The sequence below is a fragment of the Equus przewalskii genome, unplaced genomic scaffold (assembly GCF_037783145.1).
Source record: "Equus przewalskii isolate Varuska unplaced genomic scaffold, EquPr2 contig_452, whole genome shotgun sequence".
Lineage (NCBI taxonomy): Eukaryota > Metazoa > Chordata > Mammalia > Perissodactyla > Equidae > Equus > Equus przewalskii.
This window is the reverse complement of record NW_027227607.1, coordinates 611,516-617,812: the sequence shown is the minus strand read 5'-3', so window position 1 is coordinate 617,812 and position 6,297 is coordinate 611,516. Positions and strand designations below refer to the sequence as shown.

General features: G+C 34.8%; 1 pseudogene; it reads left to right on the top strand.

Annotated features, from left to right (window-relative positions):
* The first annotated feature begins 3,028 nt into the window (after positions 1 to 3,028).
* LOC139081326 (olfactory receptor 8K3-like) lies at positions 3,029 to 5,696 on the top strand (annotated as a pseudogene).
* The last annotated feature ends 601 nt before the right edge of the window (positions 5,697 to 6,297 follow it).

Sequence of the window (6,297 nt, the reverse complement as noted above, 5' to 3'; positions counted from 1 at the left end):
GATGTGTATGTCACAGAAAATTTGTTCGTGACATATAAAAGTGTCAAGCTTGACATTTTGTTGGAATGTGTGTTGTAGTAGTGTTAGTGATAGCTGAGGTTGGAGAAAACCAAATAATCCACCTGTAAAGACTATGTCCATACATTTTTTTATATATTTTTGACTGCAAGGAAGAAGGAAGCAAAACAAGTCCAATATGGATATATAACAAATAATTAAAGTGAATTAAACTCAACAAGATAATTTACAGCTCAATAACATATATGCATAGCAAAACATATCCACACAAAATGTTACATTCTTGAGCAATGTATTGACTATGCAGGACTTATATCAAGCACAGTAAAATATGTGTCAAAGTAGACAAGATGAATAAGAGTGGGTATTGGACATGATGGAAGAACAAGAATTATTAAAATGTAATGAAGGCAAATGTAATGAAAGAGAAGTCCTAAACAGACAGATGATGATGACTCATTATGAAATGAGAATGAGAAATAGGAGTAACTAATTCCTCTCTGTATGGATAACAAAGAAAAAACATGAATAAAAGATCTTACATGTACAGAACTTATTATTATTCTCGGTTCATTTAAATATTTTAAATAATGCAATAGGACAGTGATTAAACATGTCTCCTTTGTGTCATCCACTTGAGGAGACCAATTAAGAACTAGAAGAATACTGACAGGCTTGTTGTATAGACATACTAATCTAGATCCCTATTTGGTTGTATTGGTGAAGGTACTCCAGAGAAACAGAATGAATAGGGAATTTCTATCTAGAGAGATAAATTTTAAGAAATGGTATAATGTAATTACAGGGGGTAGTAAGGCAGAAACCTGTGGGGCAGGCTGCAGACTGAAAGTGTTGACGTTGCAATCTTGAGTAGAAAGGTGGGAAATTGAGGCAGAATTTCTATGGTGCAGCTCGGAGGAAGAGTTCCTTCTTTTTCAGGGGACCTCAGTCTTTGCTATTGAATGGATGAGGCCACCTCCACCTTCTGGACAGGAATCAGCTATACTCAAAGTCTACTGATTTAAAAGTTAATCACATCTAAAAAATATCTTAACAGCAACATCTAGACTGGTGTTTGACAAAACAACTGACACCAAGCCTAGCCACGTGGACGCGAAAATTAATCATCAAAGTAGGGGAAAAAGCTAATCAAGAGTAAAAGATAGGAATGTAATATGTAAGTAAACAAATAAATTTAACTCACTTTGCTGGTAAATGCAAATTGTTCTGTACTATTAATAACCACACCCCCTCCAGTGAATTCTGTTAAGCTTTCAAATGCTTCAGGGACATTCATGAAATTGCTTAGCATCTCCTCAGGGAGAGTCTCAGAAGGCGAAAAGGAATCCATAAATTGCCCTCACTGCACCACGTTCTGAAGTACAAAGGGGAACAAAGACAGAGGTTTAATGGCAGGCAAAAGAATATTTCATGTGATGCTGTATTATACCAATATTCAAATAGTTTGGATGACATTTGTAAGATAGCCCTTTTATACTACAGCACAGCATAGCAAAATATTAGGATTTATGATTCACTTTTGTGTATATTCTGCTACTGACAATGCCTGAGCAGAATAGGACTGCTCTCCTTTTTCTTCAGATTAATTCTTCAAAAATGTTTTCACAAACACTAATGAATAAGCATCTTTGAAATGTCAGTGCCACTTTTCTTATGTAACACTTATGTTTTATATAAAAACTTAACCATGTGAATAATAAAGGACAAAACTCAGAGACAATAAAGCCTAACTAAAGAGTCAAGAATAAAAAATAAAAATGTAATTATGAAGCTGCAGGTATTCAGTTTCTAGTTTGATGTTCTTCCAAATCCTTAGTCGTTTAGTGAGTCTAGGCTCTTTGCATTTGCTTATCAAACACATAGTAAAAATTAATGACCATAGGGGAAGGGGGGAGGGGGGAAGGCAAAAGGGGTGATTAGGCTCACACGTGAAGGATGGACTATAATTAGTTTTCAGGTGGTGAGCATGGTGTAACACAGAATTCGGAACATATTATGATGCACATCCAACAATAAATAAATTAATTAATTTAAAAACAAAGAAAAGAATCAATGAATACTTAAATCAGTGTATAAATGTGAATTTTTTTCTGAAATTTTGATGAGCAAAATGGGGGTTTCTGCCTTCCATTCTGGTGAAAAACAATTTTTGGAGGTCAGGAGACTTTTAAGCACCCACTCTTATGGTGATGGTATCATGTTCAGCATGTCAGTTTCTGATTGAATCTGACAGAAAGCAGATAAAATTTTCTCAGATTATAGCTTTAAATACAATACACTGACAACACAGAGAGTAAACAATGAAAAAGTAATTTGATACTTTCCATAGAACTCTAAACCTGGTGAGAGAAAGCCCTTCTATCCTTCCTCATCTTAGAGGAAATCAACTCCTAGAAATATAATTTGTTTCCTTTATCTTTTCGTCATTGCACCTAAACAAAATTTATATTGCTTCTTATTCTATCAATTTAAAATATTTTTTCTTAGCAACAGTTTAGTGTTTCTGACATAAGAAAGGTATGTGTATGGGGATAGGATAGGCTATCGAAAACTCACAACTTTATAACAATGTTTTTGTGAGAAAGTGTGGATTTCTTGTAAACACATTTACAACTTAGTGTTATAAATATCGTACTTTTCTATTTGCTATATTAGTGCTCACTCAGAGACCCCTGACACTGCTGTTTTCCTTGTAAACAGGATCAATTCTTTTCTTTTTTCAAGGAAGATTAGTCCTGAGCTAATATCTGCCACCAATCATCCCGTTTTTTGCTGAGGAAGATTGGCCCTGAGCTATGATCCGTGCCTATCTTCCTCTGTTTTATATGCAGGATGCCTGCCAAAGCATGGCTTGATAAGCTGTGCGTCTGTCGGCACCCAGGACCCAAACTGGCAAACCCTGTGCCACTGAAGTGGAACTCGCAAATTTAACTGCTGCACCATCAGGTTGGTCCCAGGATCAATTCTATTTCTTTCTCTTTTTAAAGGAAGCATTGATACCCACAATTTTTTAAACCAGTAATTCTTTTACTCTAGCCAACCTTCCTTATACTATTGTGGTATTTTTTTAATTAGTGGTTTATTAGAAATTTTAATACATATTTTTTGTTTCATTATACATATATTTCTCTGTGTTAATGCATATATCATAATATGGAGCAGTTCTTGGTGGCAGATGGAGTTAACACAATTCCCAGAATCTGCATACATATATCTATATCTATGTATCAAATTGTGTATTTTATCAGTATGCAGCAGGGTAATATTGTAACCTTAAAATATTTTTTTCTTTATGTAGAGGATCCTTTATCCAAAGGGAATTTTCATGAAACTTCATATATAAAACCAATTTCAATGGCCTCACTTCCTTCAGTTTGCTGAATTTCCTCCTACTATCCTATATTCACCCAAGAGAATATATATCTGATGTGTTACAAACAACTTAGTATATGTCAGTTATAATGAAAATGTACCTTGGGAGGAAGCTATATTTTGGTTTTAGTAAATTTTTGTTAATATTTTAAGTGAAGTAAAAATAAGTTATCCAAAACAACAAAACATTGATGGTACAATTCTTGTCATAGAGTTGGGTCATGGTGGGGGATGCACTGGGGACAGTTATCTGGCTAACACACTATGCCATCCATGCATCATCATGCCCCTCGCAAAGAAGTTGAGAGACACAGACAGAACTCATGCATACATATGTAAAGATAAGCCATTTCAGACAACATATTGTGTCCACTTAAAAAATAATTAAACACAGAAGAAAACCCCACTATACAGCTGATATTTTAGGGATATTTCCAGGTACCATAAACACATTGCAACATTTAATTCTCATTTGTCTTTCCCAAGAACCCTGCACTAAAGAGTTGATTTTGCTGATATAGAAAAACAGAGTAAGATAATTTACATTATTTGCTCAAAGTACTCCTTTGTGGATACTACAACTGTAGATGTAGTAAAGACTCTATCCACCTATATGTATATTTCCTGGGATATTTCCCTCATAAAGATGAATAATCTCTACTATGATCTGTTAGAGTTTCCTGCTTATTCACCTAGGTCCTGTATCAGTCAAATGTGTTATTTGCTTCATCCCGTACCACCTGTAGGCATAAGAGTGTGAAAGGACTATGGCTTACAATAGACTCTTTTAAATGTCTCTACAGATTACTGGAATTTGGATGTTAAAATTGTTACTATGTAATTAATATGTATTTTATCATGTGATTGTAATTTGGTATGAGTAATTATGTAATTGTCATTATACAAATGACAAACATAAAGGCTTGATAATCATCTATGCACCTAACATCTCGAGTTTTTACCTTTTTTTCACTTTTGCTTCCTATATCTATTTCCATAATTATACCTACATCTGTATCAATATCTATAGCTATATCTTTATATATCTATCTCTATATCAATATCTATATCTATCTATCTATCTATCTATAGAAGTGCTTGCCAATGTTGACCCTATTGAAATTTTGGGCTGGATAGGTCTTTTTTTGTGGAGAGACAGTTTTATTATAGTAGGATAATTAGCAGCATAACTGGGTTCTAAACATGATATGTCAGAACCACCCTCACTCCAGTTGTGAAAACCAAAATAACTCTAAATATTGTCAAATGTTCTTTGGAGGATAAATCTTCCACAATTGAAAAACACTGATCTATCTCCATTGCCAATCCTATCTCTATCAGTGTTCCTATCTCACTCTATGTAGACATGTTTTATTGTGGGAGATGGGTTTATTATAAAATATGCTGATGGGAGACTTGGATTTATCTTATTTAAACTAGCTTTGTATAATAAGACAATACCAGATTATACCGCATGAAAGGTATTTACTATGCTGATGTCACTTTTCAGCATGGGTTTTCCAATAAATCCAGATGGAAAAACACAATCTAACAGTTCTGAATGAATTCATACTCATGGGAATCTCACATCACCCTGAGCTGCAAGCTCTATTATTTTGGCTCTTCCTCAGAATTTACATAGTGTCAAAGGTGGGCAACCTGGGCTTGGTCATCCTTACTGGTTAGACTTCAGACTACAAAGTACTTGTGTATTTTTTTCTCAGGCAATGTCCTATGACTTCTAAGTGGCCATCTGTAACCCTCTGCTCTGCTCAGTTATCATGTCACAAAGCGTATGTCAGGTGCTGGTGGCAATTCCATATCTCTACAACACATTTCTTTCTCTTCTAGTCACTGTAAAGATTTTTAATTTATCCTGCTGTGGCTACAATATCATCCATCGTTTCTACCATGACTATATTCCCTTGTTATTTTTGCTTTCCTCAAACATGCATGAAATTTATTCACTATTCTGATCTTATCAGGTTTTAGTTTGATATTTTCCCTTCTGTTTGTTCTTATATCTTACCTGCTCCTTCTTGTAGCCATTCTCAGGATGAACTCTGCTGAGAGTAAGAACAAGTCTTTTTCCACCTGTGGATCCCACCTGACAATGGCAGCAGTGTTTTATGGGACTTTGATATGCTTGTATGTGCAGCTGAAGTCTAGTCATTCCTTCCACATGGATAAAATGGCATCCATATTTTACACACTCATTATCCCCATGTTAGGATCCCTTGACCTATAGCTTAAGAAAAAGAGATGTAAAATATTCAGTACAATGAATGTGGAAAAAATTATGCCATCTTTTTTCTTAAAGTTTATGAACAATATGATTTCCAATAATCAGCTCATGGGATACCAACTTTGCTCTGTGTCTTTAGAAGGAATAGCAAGCACAGGTGAGTTCAACATACACTTAGAGATTGCCTTATAAGTGTCAGTCACCCCTCTATGTGCTATAAATATATTAGTACAAAAAATATTTTCCTTCCTTGAGGGGCAGAGATCAATTATAATAATCAAGTAAATTCTATACTGCAGTAGAATGCATTAGGACACTATAGACCATAAGAGAGGGTAAGGAGAGTGGGTGTGCTGTGTAGGAGTGAGGAAGAATAGTAGGTACAAAGATGAATTCAAATGATTCTCATATTATTCTCAACTATTTGAATAAACATCCCAGTGTCTATGAATATGTTTGTGAGTGAGCATGTGCTTTTACACAAGCACATCCTTCTGTTTTAGCTGTCATGCTCTTCTATGTCATGTGTTAAATTCAAAGTTGTGATTTTAAGGAGGCTCAGTGTACTGCTATGACTTGAAGTTATCAGTCATATGAATTTGCTCAAATCCTTGCATACCATGTGGTTGATCTTAGGCTCC